The sequence below is a fragment of the Natrix helvetica genome, assembly GCF_964273705.1.
Source record: "Natrix helvetica genome assembly, chromosome: 2".
In the NCBI taxonomy this organism is placed as follows: Eukaryota; Metazoa; Chordata; class Lepidosauria; order Squamata; family Natricidae; genus Natrix; species Natrix helvetica.
The window spans coordinates 76,298,212-76,317,539 of NC_138552.1; the positions used below are offsets into that span (position 1 = coordinate 76,298,212).

At 37.0% G+C, this 19,328-nt stretch overlaps 1 protein-coding gene across 2 annotated transcripts in view; it reads left to right on the forward strand.

Annotated features, from left to right (window-relative positions):
* The first annotated feature begins 346 nt into the window (after nt 1-346).
* JAK2 (Janus kinase 2) overlaps nt 347-19,328 on the forward strand; it is an 86,608-nt gene continuing 67,626 nt past the window's right edge. Inside the window, exon 1 of one of the 2 annotated variants that reach the window (XM_081941585.1) lies at nt 347-630. The gene's annotated coding sequence lies outside the window, so the exon portion shown is untranslated. Of the gene's footprint in view, nt 631-18,720; nt 18,867-19,328 lie in introns of those variants that run through there. The other variant, XM_081941586.1, reaches the window with a different exon arrangement.

Consider the following 19,328-nt stretch of genomic DNA (forward strand, 5'->3'; position numbering starts at 1 on the left):
TAAAGCAGGAGTTTCCAACCTTGGCAACTTTAAGCCTGGTCGACTTCAACTCCCAGAATTCCCCAGCCAGCATAGCTCTAGCCAGCATAACAGCATAGCTGGCTGGGGAATTCTGGGAGTTGAAGTCCGCCAGGCTTAAAGTTGCCAAGGTTGGAGATGCTTGGACTAAAGTCCCGCTTTCTTCTGAAGCAATTTCAGAAAGCAGGCTATATGACTCCTCTTCCCGGTGGGGGGAGGGAGGGGGAGGAGGAGCCTACCCGCGCCTCCTCGCTCTTTTTGGCGACGTAGGTCGCGCGCTCTAACTCAGGCCCTGCGCGAGTGCGCGCGCGGCGGCGGCGGGGCCTCCTGTGCGGAAGCGGTGGCAGCGGCTGTTCTTTTTCTCTCTCTCCCCTCCCTCCGGAAGACCAGCAAGCAGGAAAGGCGGACCTGACGAGCGAGCGAGCAAAAGAAACGGAGCCTGCAAACCGCCGCTGAAGGCCGAGCTCGGCAGTGGCTGGCAGGCGGCCGAGGAGCAGCAGCAATTGCAGCAACAGCAGCAGCTCCTCTTCCTCCTCCGGGCGGAGGGAAACTTGGAGCCGTTCCTCGGAGAGCTTGGGGAGGAAGCTCTCCGCCGACACCACCGAAACCCGGGTGAGTTAACTTCTCCGGGCGCCCGTTTTGGTTCAAGTATCCGTGGGGACTCGCCCGCAATTAATTGCAGGAGCAGCGGGAGCGGGACGGCCGGTTTTAAGATGCCACTTTTGCAAAAGGCAAAAAAGTTTGGGGGTTTTTTAGGGTTTTTTTCCCCATCCCACTCCATTGTTAAAAAAACCTCTCCAGGATTGAGCTGTTGGGAGTTTTTGGTGCTCTCCGAGGTTTTATTAAGTAACCGGGCAATAATCAGGTTGTGCGTGTATGGTGTTTTTTTATTTTAATGTTTGACATTTATTTTTAAGGAAAAGGGCGGGGAAGTTGCAGGTCATTCGTGCTTGTCGTTGACATTTATTCTAAGGGCAGAGAAAGATCAGCTTGGGGTATTTTTTTTTTTAATTCCGCCTACCCCTCAAAAATCCCCCTCGCCTCTGGGTATAAAAGCGAAACCGAAAGATGGCCTCTAATGTGTCAGAATAAGCCGGGGGACAAATTTGATAGAAGCTCCGGGGGTGTCCTTTTCTTCCGCCTTAAAAAAAAAAAAACCCGACCATTTTCTTATTTGAGGCTGTCAAAGCCTTAGGCGAGATGAAGTCGTCCGCGGTTAGAAGAGGCCTCTTAACGCTTCTCTTTCATATTTTTCTTTTTTTTTTTTAACCCCAAGGATGTGGCTTTAAAAAAAAAAACAATAACGCCCTCCTAAGAGATAGCATGCATTTTTAAATATTTAAAACTTTGGGGTGACCTGTCCCAGACCTTAGGGAGATTCTTTTTTTCAAAGATAACTTGTGTGACTTGATTTTGGCCTCTCTCCCCTCCCTCCCCCCTTATAAAACTGACATTCTAGAAATGAGTCTCAAAAGGAGACAAAGGTCCTGTGGCTTGTCAGTGGGGGAAGAAAAAGAGTGGGTGGCAAACGTCTTTGCTCAGAGTGATTGTAAGACGTTGTGGTTTGCAGCCAATCTGGCTGTGCTTGCACCATAACATGCTCTTGGCACAAGTGACAAATCCACGATTTGGCATATGAGAATCTAGCCAGAATCAACATTTTCTGTAGCACCAACTTTAGGAAACTGATGTACCGTATTTTTTGGAGTATAAGACGCACCGGAGTATAAGACGCACCCAGGTTTTGAAGAGGCATTTTTTTTTAAAAAAGTAGGTAGGTGGATAGAAGGATAGAGAGGGAGAGAAAGAGAGAGAAATACAGTAGGCAGGTAGGGAGAGAGAGAGAGAGTAGTAAGGTAGGTAGGTAGGTAAAGGGAGAGAGAGAGAGAAATAGAGAAAGATAGATAAATACAGTAGGTAGGTAGGGGGAGAGTGTGTGTGTGTGTGTGTGTGTGGGTAAGTAGGTAGATAGAGGGATAGAGAGAGAGAAATAGAAAGAGAGAGAGAAATACAATAGATAGGGAGGGAGGTAGAGAGAGAGTAGGTAGGTAGAGGGATAGAGAGAGAGAAATAGAAAGAGAGAGATAGAAAGAGAAATACAGTAGGTAGGAAGGGAGGGAGGGAGAGTAGGTAGGTAGGTAGATGTTTCCAGGTGTATTTATCCATGTGCTGGAGAAGGAAATCGCTGACAATCAGCAGCACCTAATTTTGTTTCTGCTGGCCCAGCACTTGATCAATGTAATTCTCATCAATCAGTTAAAGAGCTTTTCAAAAGGAAAAAAAAATTTTTTTTGCACTCTGCAAACCTCCCAAAAACGGCCCTTTTTTTGCGAAAACGGGCCGTTTTTTGCATAAATGGGCCTGTTTTTTTTTTTTAAAAAAAGGGCATGAATAGCCTTGGGGGAGGCTTGCAGACTGCTCCAGGAAGGGGGCAAAAACTAGCAAAAAATGGCCCGCTTTTTGTCAAAAAAATGCATGCATAGCCTTATGGAGGCTTATAGAGTGCTGCTGAGGGCTGGGGGGCCAAAAACGGCCCTTTTTTGCTTATTTCTGCCTTCCTCGGCCCCCTGGAGCTCTCTGAAAGCCTCCATAAGGGTATGCACAGCCATTTTGGTGAAGGGGGTGGGGCTTTGGGAGGCAAAAAATGCTGTATTTGATGTATAACACACACCCAAATTTTCAGCCTCTTTTTTGAGGAAAAAAGGTGCATCTTATACTCCAAAAAATACGGTATTTATCACTGTTTCTTTTTGTTTGATCTGATAGACTTCTTCATCTACCCTTCTCCTTTTCAAAAGTTGAATTGCAACTCTAGGAAGGTATGAGTACTTCGTAGGGAATGATCACACATTATAATGTTGGAGATTTAGTAGTACAGGTTTTTTTTTTAGTATTATAAATCTACAGAGGAACTGCTGGTTCACAAACAACAATATGAATTCTGAATGGATGTAATGAATACTCTGTGGTGTAACTCTCCGTATTTAAACAAAAATTAAAAGCAAGATAGAGAGTTCTCTGATAGAACAGCCTCCTCAGGCCTGTTTATAGCTGTGGAGAGAGAAAAATACAATCTTTCCACAGTTTTGCATATATTATTTTAAGTTGGGAAGGACACAGAAGTAGCTGTCTTACCTAGCTTACCTGTCTAACCATGATCCAGATTCATGGTTATCAGATTGGCTGTCCACTATGTTGTAAATTGATATCCTTCATAAGCTTATCAGTGTGTGTGTGTGTGTGTGTGTGTACACACACACACACATTGATAAGCTTATGAAGGATATCAATTTACAACATAGTGGACAGCCAATCTGATAACCATGAATCTGATTTTATTCTCTAATACATTATATATATATATATATATATATATATATATATATATATATATATATATATATATATATATATATATATATATATATATATATATATATATATATATATATATATATATATATACACACACACGCTGGTTTTGTTGTATTCGGGTCTATATATATATAATGTATTAGAGAATAATATATAATTTATGATAATGTATTAGAGAATTATATATATAATGTATTAGAGAATAAAATCAGAATGACACTGCTCTTGAAAAATAAGGAAACAAAAAAAGAAGTGTTATATCTTCTGGACTTTTAAAATGATTATGGAATGATCTGAGATTTAAATAAATAATAGTTATATTACATCCTGGACATTTAAAGTTCACCTGGGGAGAAGAATGTGTCTCCAGACTACAACTAAATGAAGGTGGTTTTTTTTTTTAGAGATGGTACTGTAATATTGAGTAGTGTTACTTTGTTTATAGGAAACAATGTAAAATATCCAGATGAACATATTTTTTCATATCTATATCAAGCACACTGTTTAGGACTTTGACTGTGTACATATGTACATGCATATTTACATATTTATACATACAAATACCTGGCAAAGATCATTGGAGTGTGAGACTAGGTGAAGCAGCCATAACCTAAAGGTGAAGCACTTAAGCAGAGAGGACTAAGTCAATCTCCTCAAAAAGTTACCTTGGAGAAGAAACATAAGGAGGACATAAAGAAACATAAGGATCTCTAAGGATCAAAGAAGAAAAGTCATCTGAAGAAGACAAAGAGACCCAACTTGACAGAAACACTCAATCCTATATATAATTACAAGTAGTTCTTATTTATGACCTTCAACATTACAGGCAATTTAAGAACATTTATCGTCTTCAAAGCATTACTCATATGATCGGCATTACAGTCAGTACATATTTTATGCCTGACTTGTCACTTTCCCCCCCTCTGTTGCAGAGTATAGGTTGGAGAGGAAGGGTTTGCAGGAGAATTAACTCTTCTACGCATCAAAAGCAATGTATTTATGCCGGGCCTGGGAGCTGCAGATGCACTATGCAAATAGCTTTCAGTACCCTCTTGAAATTCCTTTCTCTCCAATCTTTCCATTCTTGAGGGGACAATAAACTATTTCTGTAGGCAATCTCTCCCTTTGCCTGACTTTTTCTCCTCCTCATAGAGCAGAGAATTTGGCGAGAAAGGGATTAAAAGAGTTGTTTGCTCTTCTACACAATGAAAACAATGCACCGCCAGGAAAAAATCTGGCAAAGGAGAGATTACTTATAAAAAGCACTTTCCCCCTCCCTCTTCATAGTGGAAAGGTTGGGGAGGAAAGGACTTTAAGAAAGTAAGCTGTTTATGTAGAATACTTACAATTCCCAATACCAGGCTAAAGGAACAATCAAATAAGTGGAAATGAGTGTATGGGAAGAAATGTACATTGTAACCAGTAAAGTTTGGAGGCTACTTTAAAATTCATTGTTTCTGTGTCTCTGTGCCTCAGTGTTTGGTTGAAAATAATGTATATGTGTTGCTAATTATTTCCTGGCTGTTGATCAGAATTATATGTCTCATCTGCTTTAGCTGTACTTATCTGGGAACCTCATCTAGAAAGGGTGGTCGGTTTACAAGAGCCATTTGTCATAACAGGCTGTGAGTGTGAGTGACCATAAACCGAACCTGGACATTTTTTGGAACAAGAGCTGGGAGTAAAGAAAATGAATGTGTCCAGCACAGTTGAAGGGCACCCAGTGATGGACAGAGATAGATAGTAGTGAACTCATAGAAGGCATAATTAGTGTAGAACAGATTTATATTCTTTGTTGGGCATAATTGGTACCACCCTTTGGTATGGCAGAAAAGGCAGCGCAAAAGGAGGTGAATCCACATAAAATGATTTAAAAAGAAGATGGATTTTTTTTCCTGAAATCCCTCTGTTGCGGGCTACCTTAGAAATTGCAGGATACATACCAAGGCAGAAGAATATTAAAAGAGGTGCCAGAACTGAAATAAAGCAGCATGTTTATTTAAACTGTCCCCATTAATTACAGCATCAGAAACTTATCTGCCAGGATGAGTTCCAGTAATGAAGAGGTTGCTTTCATTGGGCAGTTGCATAGCCCTGCAACATCTTTTTTCCCCTCCACCCCCAAAGTTGCTTATTTTAGGCATCAGCAAAGGAAGGTTAGATATAAATGAGGATTAAGTGTCTAATCAACATGTCTGCTTTATACATAAAGGCACCTTTTTAAATAAGGCATTTTGGTCAGGATGTAAACAGTCTTGTTGCATTAAGAGCACATAGGAAACACATCCCATCTTCCTTTTGAAGAGCAGCCAAAAACTTCTCAGCATGTTGCCTTAAACAGATAGTTCTGTTCTCCTTGTAAGACATTACAATGTGAGGTTATGATGTTCATAGGCATTGACCATTATACTGTTGCATGTAGCAGAATAATAAAGTGATGAGGTCATATATGTAGTCATGGTAAACTTGTTGATTGGCTCTTTCAGATGCCAAAGTTCAGTAAATTGCCATATCATCACAGCTTAGCATCGCTGGTAGGAAGCATGTACATTTTCATTTGTTCCAGCATGAAGGCCTTATGCCTAATGAAGACAATCATAAGCCACAAATACAGGAAACTCTCTCTTCATTAAGACTGAAGTGAACAGTGACGTGCAGTGAGGTTTATGGCTGGTGAGGCTGGTGACGTCATCAGCGCGAACTGCAGTCCCCTTCATGTTGACTCAGGAATGCGGGGAATGGGACCACGGTGCAGGAGAGAGGCTGAGGCTAGAGGAGCCTCCTGCACACGTGCTCCCATTCCCGGACCAGATGTGCAGAAGGCTCCTCAGCGCCTTTTCCCTTTTTTTTTATTTTCATGATGAGAGCGGTGAGGCTCTGCCTCCCCTGCCTCCCCTGACCGCACGTCCCTGGAAGTGAAGTGTTCCACTCAGTAAGGTCTAATATTTCTGAAGCTTTCATTTGTTTTGTTCTTCCCCTTACCTAGACTTTCGATATGGCCAAAACCTTTCTGCTCCCATTTTGCTGCATGCTCTGGGAGATAAAAGTAGCCCTTGGGATCTTTATTGCATTCCTGATTAGATAAAAATATTATATACTTCAACCCAAAGGATTTTATTTAGTTCCTAATAATTTAGTTCCATTCCCGAAATGAGAACTTCCAAAGCTGGAAAAAGGAAAATGTATACATTGACACAGGACATTCAGTGCCTGTATTACTTCCAGAGACAACTGTTAAAAAGACTTTTCTTTTGATTTCAGATAGGCCATACCTGTCCATGAGAAACTGACAAATGCTGTCTTAGATACTGTTTCCTTTCTATTCAACAGAAACCATACTGAGGGGGCATACTGAACCCCAACAGATATCTCCAACGTCCAGCATAAATCTAAGGCAAGGCAGGAATGAGATTTCTGACAAAAAAACCCCACCCCTAAATAAACATTAAGAAAGAAAGGATATGTGCAAGAAACACTTGCATTGCAGGAAATTCTTGTAATGCTGGCTAATTGGGAATTTGCAGGATGGCTACTGAAGCAAGAGGATGTGAAAGGAGATACTAGGACTATAATAAAACAGCACTGTGTTTATTTAAATTGTTCCTATTAATTACTAACAGCACCAGGAACCTCTCCTCCCTCTGTCACAGTGGTGAGGACTGTATGGTGTTTGCTTTGTTGGGCAAGTTTTACAGTCCTGCAACCTTTTCTTTCCTCTGCCACCCCAGGGCTGCTTCAGCATCAGTAAAGGAAGGTCAGATATTAATGAGGATTAAGGGTCTAGCAGATACTGAGAACCAACTATGACAAAAAAGAGAAATAATTATCTGATTGAGGTTAAAGCTGAAAGTTTCAGAGTGATCCTTTTGCAAGAACGAATAGAAAGAGCTAGTTTCTTTGAGTAGTCTCTCTTCCAGGTGTTAAAATGCAGGTCAAGTGCAAGAGAGTGGATCATAATAATTAAATTATCTTTTATTTTTCTCCCATCTTTTAAATATGGAAATAAAGCGGGGGGGGGGATCATATGCCTTCTCTTATTTCCATCCCACCTACAGGTACTCTGTGGGTTACAGTGGTAATTGGGACTGGAATTGTAATGGCAAGGACTGCCTTTCTCCAGTTATATCTACCCAACCTACCAGGAAGGCAGGGCATGTTGTAGGTCCCATCTATGCAGGAAATGCACCTGGTGGGAACCAAGAAAAAGGGCCTTCTCAGTGGTAGCTCCCTCCCTATGGAAAATATCCCCAAAGATAAGATTGGCTTCTACTTTGTTACTTTTCAGGAAGGCTCTGAAGACCTGGTTCTGTCTGCAGGCTGAGGATTTCAAGCAGATATGGAGCCAATCAAGTGCTTGATATGATTGTATTGTTGCTTGTGTGGGGGGGGTGGGGGTGGCTGGGAAGTAGGGTGTATTGTTTTTTTAATGTTTAATGTTTTTAATCTTTGATATGTTTAAATTTTTATGCAGAGTTGCAGTGTGTCAGTTTGGCGGCCATAAAAATGGTTTAATAAATAAATGAATGAATTCTGGCCATCCTGGTTGCTGGGCAGGGAAAATTGGAAATTGTGATCAGTGTGATTGTGGGCATTCCATGATGACCAAAATTCTGAGGACTGTCATATTCCCCTCTCAGCACCATCACATTTTGAATTGTTACTGAATGAGTGGTCATAATCTGAAGACAATGTGTATAAAGAAAGCAGCAGGGTGATTCAGAGAGAATATATATGTAGAAATTGGGTAGTGGGGATAAGAGGACCTGGGCTTTGTAAGGATATTTACCTGACACCAGTGGGTCCTTGTAGCCCCTTTGATGCAAATGGTGTAGTTTTTGTATTAAATATTAAGCCTTCCAAAGAACAGGAATTCGGTTTTACTGAGATGGTAAAGAAAACTTCAAAAGTTTATTTATTTACTAAATTTATTTTATTAAATATGTATGCTGCCTATCTCACTATCCAAGCTTATGAACTAGAAATAGTTTTGATCAATTGAAAAACTGAAATAATACAGGATGCTACATTATATTTGCTCTCTAGAGTTGCTAATATCAGTAACACAAGAGTTAAAGTCTGATCTTGAGTGGAATACTTTCTAAAGAGTTTGGCACTTGCAAAGCTAATAAAATGGCTAAGGTTGCTGAAATATCTTCTGGGCAATGTTTACATTTCAGTACCAGTTAATTGCAAATGTTACTTTAAAAGGTTCTGTAGCTTTTATGGTCTTTTATGATTGACAAAATATTTTAAAACATTAGCTTTTGATAGGGATGAAATAAAAAGTAATTATGTTATGGAAAAAGATTATTTTATTCTTGTGGCATAAATATACCCACAAAGTAAGTTAAAATATTTTATGAATTGTTAATAGACTCAATGCATATTTAAAGCTGATTATTGAGTTGTTTTCAGATAATTTTGTTACGTTATTTGGATTTGCCACATGCAGGCATATTTCTAAGCTGCTTTTAGAGATTTTAGTGCAACAACAGTATTTTTTTTGTTGAATGAAATACTGTTTTGTTCAATACTATCAAAGTTATGTTGAATGTCCAGTACGCAGCTGAATCCATTTTTTCTGTCCAGTATCCCATGTGTAATTGAGTCCAATTAATTTATCTTATCCTCTCAGTAAAGTATAATTTTCTTCTGAACTGTTCAGTAGCTGAACAGTATTTATTTTTTAAGATAACATTTGAGATTTTGCTTTTGCTTTTATTGGATTTCCCTTAGATTTTGAAACTTTAATTTTGGACTATAGAGTCTACATTGAACCTATACAATTATAGAAAGTTGAAATAGAATGCAACATACTTTTTATTTTCTATAGTAAACAAGAAAATAAAGAAGAGCTATTTAATAATAGAATATAGCAAAAAAGTGTGCATTTAAAGAATTAATTAATGTTATAGTTAAGTTACTGGGCTTCAAGTGAGCTATTTTCATAAAAGTGCATGTCATTTAATCAGAATCATTGCTCTGGCTCTTCAATTCTAGCTTCTCTGTTTTAAGCTAAAATTCTGGATTATTATTCACAGATGTATCTTGTTATTTCTATTGAAAGTGAGTTTGACTAACAAATTAAAACAGAAATTATATTGGAATAGAATCTTAACTTCTCTTTCTTCTAAGAAGCCAAAATGTCATTTTTCTAACAAGTTTTGATTTCAAGTTAGAGACAATCCTAAAAATTCTAAACATATATATTTTTATTGGTCCATTAATATTTTTATATCTAATTACTTCCCCTTAATGCTGAATGGGAGAGGTTAGTAATAGGAACAGTTTTCATTATGAATTATAAGCCAGAATTATGCAGCATTATGCCTTAGCTTTTGTAAATGCATCAGTTGTCTTGTGACATCATTGGCATTAAATTCTCAGACTGCGTAATCTGCCATTTTTAATGCTGATATCCATTATACAGTTTTCTGAGCTAGTGGTAGCTGTTAATACATTGTAAACATTCTGTCATAAATTGAGTGGTGGACAAACTTTAGACAGGAACTCTGAACAATTTGTAAACAATTGTAAACCTCTCTAAAGAGCTTGCCATATTCTGAATAAGTGGTATGGTTCTAATGACTACAAATAGGCAGGTCTATGTGACCTGGCTGTATAAGCTTTGGTTCCAGAAATACATATGTTTTAACAGAGTTACGGTAAAATTAATGGAGAATCTCTGACTCATAAGTTTTCATTTCTGAATATATTTTTTCTTAGAATTGCTGAGGGACAAGAGTACCGAAGAAGATAATTGGTTTTATTTTAGAAAAGGGAACTATGTATTTGAAGCATGTTTGTTACAAAAATTTAAAGGCACTGAGTTATTTAATGGATTTTGATAATTGTACAGTTTATTATGGTCGTTGTTCAGTAATCATACTTCAATGTACATTCATTAAAAAATTCAAACCAGTCAGAGAGATTCAGTTTTAAATAACTTACTTTAAATGAGGCTGTGAAATTCCTCTTATAGATTCCAAGATTCTGTGTTACCCAAGACTGGTATTAAAGTGACTGCACTGACATTTGTATAGGTTTTGCTCCTTTAATCTTGCTCAGCAACTTGAGGGATGATGATGATGATGATGATGATGATGATAATAATAATAATAATAATAATAATAATAATAATAATAATAATAATAATAATAATGCAACTGATGAATATCTCTTTGAGAAACTTTTTCTTCATCTCAAACATGTGATTTAAACATTTCTCTGTTTATGCATATAAATAACAAGTGAATAGATCTCTTCTACTTTGACAGGCAAGTGCCGTATATAGATTTCCCAGTTTTACATGTTCCAAAAAATGTTTATGTTCTTTTCTAATAAGTACTTCTTGTAGACATATGACATGTGGCATTGTATGTTTGTTTTCTCTTTCATGTCAGGAGAAGCATAAAGGTAAATTGAGTTCAATATGGAGTACTTAAGTGAGGTAGTACAAGAAAAATAGTGTTAATGATTGAGTGCTGAAAGACTACAAATTGGGTACAGAAATGAATTACTAACATGAAAGATGCATATTAAACATGCATCTTTAGGAACATGGAGAGAATGAGGCTTGAATTCAAAAGAACTGTATGAAGAGAAAATTAATGGGGAAGAAGAAAACTAAGAAAGTTATTGATGGAATTGAGCTTCTCATAAGACAAGCATGCAGGGTTTAAACACTAAAAGGTAGTGAATGAAGCAGTGTGTTGACATGGCCGCAAAGACAATACAATAATACAATAGTAGAGTTGGAAGGGACCTTGGAGGTCTTCTAGTCCAACCCCCTGCCTAGGCAGGAAACCCTATACCGTTTCAGACAAATGGCTATCCAACATCTTCTTAAAGACTTCCAGTGTTGGGGCATTCACAACTTCTGGAGGCAAGCTGTTTCACTGATTAATTGTTCTCACTGTCAGGAAATTTCTCCTCAGTTCTAAGTTGCTTCTCTCCTTGATTAGTTTCCACCCATTGCTTCTTGTTCTACCCTCAGGTGCTTTGGAGAATAGTTTGACTCCCTCTTCTTTGTGGCAACCTCTGAGATATTGGAACAATGCTATCATGTCTCCCCTAGTCCTTCTTTCTCTTAAGCTAAACATACCCAGTTCCTGCAACCGTTCTTCATATGTTTTAGTCTCCAATCCCCTAATCATCTTTGTTGCTCTTCTCTGCACTCTTTCTAGAGTCTCCACATCTTTTTTACATCGTGGCGACCAGAACTGAATGCAGTATTCCAAGTGTGGCCTTACCAAGGCATTATAAAGTGGTATTAACACTTCACGTGATCTTGATTCTATCCCTCTGTTGATGCAGCCTAGAACTGTGTTGGCTTTTTTGGCAGCTGCTGCACACTGCTGGCTCATATTTAAATGGTTGTCCACTAGGACTCCAAGATCCCTTTCACAGTTACTACTACTGAGCAAGGTATCACCTATACTGTACCTGTGCATTCCGTTTTTGTTGCCTAAATGTAGAACCTTACTCTTTTCACCATTGAATTTCATTTTATTAGATAGTGCCCAATGTTCAAGTTTGTCAAGATCCTTCTGTATTTTAAGCCTGTCTTCTGGAGTGTTGGCTATTCCTGCCAGCTTGGTATCATCTGCAAATTTGATGAGTTCCCCATTTATTCCCTCATCCAAATCATTGATGAAGATGTTGAAGAATACTGGGCCTAAAACAGAGCCTTGGGGTACTCCACTGCATACTTCCCTCCACCATGCAGTGGTGGGTTGGGCAGTGGTGTTAATTTTAACAGATTTCTGCATTCCTATGTTGTGAAGTTTAAACTTAGAAATTACATACCCAGAATGTGGTTCTTTAAATAAGGCAGAACCTCACATCTGATCACTATCTCATTGATTGGAGCATCTGACTCTTCTTCAAATGAACTGATAATCCTAGAGGTTCATAGGCTTTTGCCACACACAAATATGTAGCTTTGGATCATTTTCCTTAATAAATCAATGACTTTTTTTTTTTAAATTACTCATTTAATTGGTTTCTCTTTATTTTGATTTAGAACTTGTGTGGGAAACAGATCATGTTTTAAGTCATACTTTTTAACAGAAACAGTAAAAATTTGAAAGGATTCACAAACTTTTCAGCAGCCTTATATCTCTAACAGGGAAGACTCCTGTGAACTAAGCAGCTGCTATATTTCTCAGATTTTGTTTTGCTTACCAACAGATTTTTTTTAAAAATGAGAAGTTTATGCTAGGAATGGAAACTTTGAGGATCTTAATCCATAATGGTTCTTTTTCAGTTTCCTTGATATTAACTCACAATTTAAAAAATTGAATACCTTCATTATTAAATAGGTGGCAGAACATGGTATATTTATGAAATTTTTGTAAATGAAAATATATATTTTTGTAAGATGAAAATTATGTCAGCAAACACACATATATTTTTTAATCTGAACTTTGCTGCAGCTAAAGGCTAATGTTTATTATGACATAGTATTTTTCATAATTTATGTGCTTGCTAATGACAACATAATTTTCCCTTAAGCAAAACATTAATCTGTATCTGTAGACTATTCAGTTAAGAGTTGAATTGGACTGTTTAGGAAAAAATTGAGTTGTGATATTATTTGTTTTGACCTAATTATTTTCAGATTTATTGAGGACTTTTCAATGTAACAATGCACATTAAAAATATTCCTTACAAATAGAACAGTCTCTTTATATAATTTTGACTACTTAACTTCTAAGCAGTTACAAAAATTACACTGTATACTATTTTAACCAAGAAAAAATAGGGTGATCCTGAATCAGATGTATACAGTGAAAGTCACACACACACACCTTCCACACATGCATATCTGATATGCCATGATGCTTTTGTAGAAAGATGTACAGTCAGTGAGAATTTATGATGCTGTCTTGATCTTTTCAGTGTAATCTAATAGATGACCAAATCAGACATTACTGTCAGCTACAGAATTTCCTTTAAAAGTAAGACACATAGTTTGCTTTTGGAATTTTCTTGTAACTTTGTGGCTTAAATTTTGAGGTGCTGTGTTAGTATTTGATGGGAGAGTGCAACATATTATTTTGAATAATAGGTTATAGTGTGTCCCTTCTGTGTAAAATCTGAACAAAATAAGAAACTCTGTGTTCAATATTGCCTATTTTTAAACTTTAGAAGTAAACTGAGCATCTGCAAAATAATCTGGGTAAGCTGGATAAATTTTATGAATCTGAAAACTAATGACATTTTTTGCCAGAACAGTGTTGAATGCTTTAACTGCTTTAAGACTTATGTAATATTTGACTGAAAGACTAAAATTCAGCATTAACTGTTTAGTTGTTGCCATGAGGTAGTATCTAACTTCATAACACCACCTTGTATAGTAACTTTTATATTCCATTAAGTATCTTCATATTTACCTTTGTGGCTGGAAAGAGTTTGATTGTTTTCATGATTCTTGTTCTTAGCATTTTTGCAATGTTATAGGCAATATTCTAGGGGGCGCAGTGTCTCAGTGGCTAAGACAATGAGAAAGGTCGGCAGTTCAGCGGTTCGAATCCCTAGCGCCACGTAACGGAGTGAGCTCCCATTACTTGTCCCAGCTTCTGCCAACCTAGCAGTTTGAAAGCATGTAAAAATGCAAGTAGAAAAATAGGGACCACCTTTGGTGGGAAGGTAACAGCATTCTGTGCATCTTCAGCATTTAGTCATGCCGGCCACATGACCACGGAGACGTCTTCGGACAGCGCTGGCTCTTCAGCTTTGAAACGGAGATGAGCACCACCCCCTAGCATCGGGAATGACTACCACATATGTGTAAGAGGGACCTTTACCTTTTACTTTAGGTAATATTCTGTTGTGGCAAGGGGACATTCCTGGAAGGATCAGCAAAGAATGACAGGAATGTATGCCAAGAATATATATCCCCAGCTAGGTCACCTAAGAAATGAAGGTCATCCAAGCAAACAGACAAGACACCTATATAAAGCAGCAGCAATATAAGAAGATGCAGTGACGACATGAGTTTGACACCCTTGATGTAAACTGTTCCTATATTTTTTACCAAGAAAACCATATGGATAAAACATGAAATCATTGATGATATATTGCCTAATGATAAAGCCGTCAGGTCATATGCCACTCAACGTGCCACTGAGGAGAAACGGGGGATCTTTTGGAGTACTAATGGGGTTTTTGATTAATGCTTTTGGGATGTCTAGTTGTCGCTGTTGCCATACAGGAAAAGAAAAGCTGACGTTGCAAAGACAGAGTTGCAGTAGGAACTTGGAGCGTAATCAACATAGTGAAACTTGCTGATGCCTAAGATGTTAATTTGTAGTAATTTCACTTCACACAAGTACAGATTGCACCGAAGAAGAGAAGGCTGATGAATTTGATGATCAGATTCAATTTAAAATTAAGAAAACCTACAGGCGGCATGTGTAAAAAGACTTGAAATTCAGCTGTGTTTTAAAATATATGCATCTCATCCAAGTGATCTTTTCCTTGGGATATTTTGAATTATGGAAAGTGCTGCAGAACGTTTTTTTTAATGTAAAGTTTATAAATTAGACATGGAGTGTACTATTTATTATTAGGTTTTTATTCGAAGGTTTTTTTTTTAATTAATCAAGGTGTCAAACATACATAATAGTCTTGCCTTCTATTTTATATATAATGACAACTCGGTGAAGTAAGTTTGGCTGATAAGTTACATACCCAGTTGCAGTTTTAAATGCTGTATCTTTCGTAATGTAAAAAAGGCATATCTCTTTAAAATAAGTTCAGTGCTCTTTCTTTTTAAGCTAGAGCAATACTCTGCAGACCTGTTATCTATGCCTGTATTTACCTTTGTCTGGCTTCTCAGCTTTAGAAATCTTCTGTGACAGCAGTTATTAGACATTTTAAATATTTGCGGCTCCTCCCTGCCTTCTTCCCATGGCTAATCAAGTAGCTGCTACAGCATTGGATTGGTTTAATTGATTTAATTTATTTGTATCCCGCAAACATATCCTTCCTCTTTTCCCCACAGCAACCTGAGAGGTAGGTAGGCTGAGAGAAAGGGGTTAGCCCAAGGTCATCCCGCTGACTTTCATGACTTAGGTGAGACTTGAACTCATGGCCTCCTGCTTTCTAACATAGTGCCCGAAACATTAGATCAATTTTTTTTGCCTTCTCTCTTTAAAGTTAGTTCACTGAAGTTGTTGTACAATTACTTCACATATAAATGGCTGTCAACTTGAGTCTGTAATGTAAAGTACACCAACCACACTAACAGATGGATTTTATTTAGCTCATTAAAGGATTTAGTTTCTTCACAAACTTGCGTAGCTTGTATAAAAAGTACAACAGGACTCAGAAAGCAAGTGAAATCAAGAATATTGCAGGCCGGTTACTTAATTAAGACCAAGTCTCAGAAATGTTTCTTGTCACTTGTGAAACAATCCCACTAATTCCACTTATGTAAACAGTTCCACTAATTCCTGGTCAGTTTCCAATTTGGAGTCATGTACAGTATCTAAAAGGCCCCCTGCTTGCACATTGACACTTTATATTCAGATCATCTTCAGACCCATCCTGGTTCATGGTGGTGATTTGGTAGTTGCACTCTTGATTTGGACTTGTTCCTGTCAAGAGGAGGCTCATGTGAAGTTTCCACATGTTTATGTCAGCTGAAATTCTTTCCAGAAGCTTTTAAAATTATTCTATACCACTTTGCATGTGATTTTATTCATTGACTTTTATTATGTTATTCTAAGTTCACCTAAGCCAGGGGTGTCCAAACTTGGGAACTTTAAGACTTGTGGACTTCAACTCCCAGAATTCTGGGAGTTGAAGTCCACAAGTCTTAAAGTTCCCAAGTTTGGACACCCCTGACCTAAGCCTTGAAAACTCTGAGATTTTAGAGGAGATGGGAAATGGTAGAAATATCATTTGTAGCCCACAAGTTATGAATAGATATGCCTACGACTCTTTTGTATACCTAGGCCTCTGGGTGCTGTACGTGTTGCTTAAGCAATACAATTCGATGCTAATTTTAAAACTGGCTTTCATCCATATGTTCAAGGTAACTTTCTTATTACACAGAGAGGAAAAGAATAATAAAATCCATATTTTTACAAAGAACAAATGCATCTTGCAAAAGAACAAAGCCACAAGCATTAAAATCATTGTTTGCTGTAAACCACCTACTGCAAATATACCTACGCTCACTTTACAAATAAGTTGGCTTGTACATTAAAGAGAGCTCTTAAGCATGAACTTACCTGGACAGATGATAATTCTGTATGTATGTAGCAGAATCATAATTATATCCCCCAAGAATTCCAACCTACCTTTCCCCTGCTTAGTTTCTGCTTGCAACACATAAAGTGTTACAATTTGTATCTTTAAAATACCAGGACCAGAACATAGTCTTCTGTTGAGGATTACATTGTTGTTTTTCATGTTCTAAGTCTTTTTAAAAAAATAAATATTACTGCCTAACCAGGCTTCTTCCATTCTGTAGATGTGAGTTTCATTCTTGTTTCCTAATTAAAGAACTTTGGGTTTATCTGTCATAAATTTAACTATTATTTCCTTCTCAGTTCTTTAACCTACCAAGTTATTCTGAATTTTGTTGCTGGTTTTCTTATTCCATCCAGTTTTTGTTCCTGCAAATTGGATTGGCATTTTCTCAATCTTCAGGCTTTTAATTGCATTGTTTTGACTTCTTTGTTTAAATTTTAATGTTACTGACAGAATTTATATTTTTTTAGAAACACTCAAAGCAGTTTCCATAGTTAAAAAAATAGTTTATGCAAGGTTTAAAAAATGTTTACAATCTCGGGAATGATTGGATTTACTTTTTTTTTTTATTACTGATTCATCACACAATCAGCCAGATGTTTAAACTGGGTTTGGCATTTTTATCAACTTATGAAGTCCTTTCCAAGGACCTGGGATTGACAGATATTGATGTTTTTTAAAGTCTTGCTTTGGCAAATATATTTCTCTAAAATATTTTTCCATTGGAGGAAAATGAAAAATTAGCATCTCATATTGTAAGAATTTTAAGTGATTAGTGTTAGAAGAAAAATACTTAGCTCTGTATTCAGAACAAAAATGTCTCTTTAGCTCCTTGAAGAAAATAATTTTTCAGGTGATTAATTTTTAAAATCGTATTTAAGCCTCGTACTCCTGGCAGAACAATCATTAAATTAGTTTCATGTTGTAGTTCTAAAATGCCTATTATATTTACCTGATCCTGAGGGAGGAGTTAAGTTATATTTACTGTCAAAGGCATTAGTCTTGTCTGTAAATATTTTTTGAAGGTAACTCCCAGGACCATTTTCTGAACATGTGCCAACAGGAAAGATCCCAATCACTACACAAGGACAGCAAGGAATGATGCTATAACTGATACCATCCAAAGCTGCCAAGTGGTTCAGAAGTATTACAGCTTTTATATTTCTTCTTCTAGTTTCTAAGGTAGCTTATTTATTAAAGCAACTGAAGTAGTCTTACCTTATCACTGTTCATAGCCTTCTTTTAAATGTATTAAGCTAAAATCCATTTTCTGCTGCCAAAATAGAGTTTGAAAATGGTCAGACCTTGGCAATTTATACAATCTGATTTTTTAAAAAAAGAAATCACTGTTAAGCATCAATTGTATATCTTTCAGAACTGGATCAGATAAAGAGGTACAATGGAATATTGTAACAGAATGTGTCTTTTTCTTATTTTGCTTCATTACAATGCAAGCATAACAGATTAATAAATTAGACAGATGGTTTTAAGACATTTGTGGCAACAGAAGAGTCTTAGAGTCTTAGTGTTTTTTTTGTTGTTGGAAATATTTTCTCTCCAGCATTTGGGTAGTTCAAAATATCCGTCATTAACACTTGAGTTATCATTTCACTTAGCATGGAATCTGATTACATTTTCTAAATAATAAAAAGTGTGTCACCCCTGTATTTGTTGTGTGTGATTATTTGTGTTAGGTAGTATAAATAAAGGTAGTCTTCACTTAACTACCACCTTTGGGCTCTGCAACTCCATTGTTAAGCAACACACTAGTTAAAAAACACATAAGTATGTCAGACATTTGCTTATTGTCCAATGCAGTCATTAAGCAAATCATTGGTGATTGTTTAGTGTGATATCACATGACCACAACTTGCAACCTACTAATTTCTCCATTGATTTTTCTTGTTGGAGCCAGTTTTGAAGCTCACAAATGGTTTTCAAATGACTAAGATATCCTGTGAATGTAGTAAATGTTGGTGAAGCATCCGTACAGCAATCATATGACCACTTTAAGATTGAGGACCAGTAATCAAGTTACTTTTTCAGTGCCATCGTAACTTCGAATGGTTACTATACAAAGTAGTTCTTAACCAGCCACCATCTGCATAGAGTTCTATAACTCTGTTCTCCCATGCAACTTAAGAATCTTCTTTTAAAGGTTGAATTGAGGAATAGTACCTAGTGTTTAATTACTTCTGAAAGCTGAGGTGAGTGAGGAGGACTTTGGGGGGTGAGGATGACATTGCCAAAACATTTTCTACAAATTTTTGATTACTATCGATATCTATGAAAAATGGAAATGGAAATTTATGTCATATCATCGTAAAATATGGACCTGAATAGTAACTAAAGAACTAATCTAAAACCAATGAGCAGAATCAATTGTAATTTTTCATTGTCCCTTTCAAAATATTAGTTATGATATTTTGGGCATTATATGTATGATTAAATGAAGTATTTTACTGGTATAAATGCTTATAAATGTGCTTCAACCTACTAGAAAAAGACCCCAAATCATTAACTTCCTAACTGTTCTGTTTGTTGCCGAGAAGCATCAAGAACAAACATTAAGGGTATTCTGACATTGTTTGCTTTTGCAAAATAAACTCCTGCAAAATTATAACCTGATGATAAAGGAGTAAATATATGAATGTTTGTTTTGGATATAA